A 249-nucleotide genomic window follows, 5' to 3' on the forward strand; every position below is an offset into this window, starting at 1 on the left:
TCAGCATCTGTGTTAAAGCTTGCAATGATAACAATGTTGATAATCCTGAACAAAAGGCGATCTGTTCTGTAGTTTCGTGTTCTTCATCTCGTAAAATGCGTCTCACAGAACGAAAGTTATTTTTATCGAATCAAAAATGTTGGTTTTTTCGTGTAAGATGACATTTTTTGTAGCCGTTTTCGTTGTCAGATCATTGTTGCTGTCTTGTTTATCTTCTTATTTCGCTTGGAGTATTTAGGACCGTTTCTC

This window comes from Penaeus monodon, chromosome 19 (genome assembly GCF_015228065.2).
Source record: "Penaeus monodon isolate SGIC_2016 chromosome 19, NSTDA_Pmon_1, whole genome shotgun sequence".
Lineage (NCBI taxonomy): Eukaryota > Metazoa > Arthropoda > Malacostraca > Decapoda > Penaeidae > Penaeus > Penaeus monodon.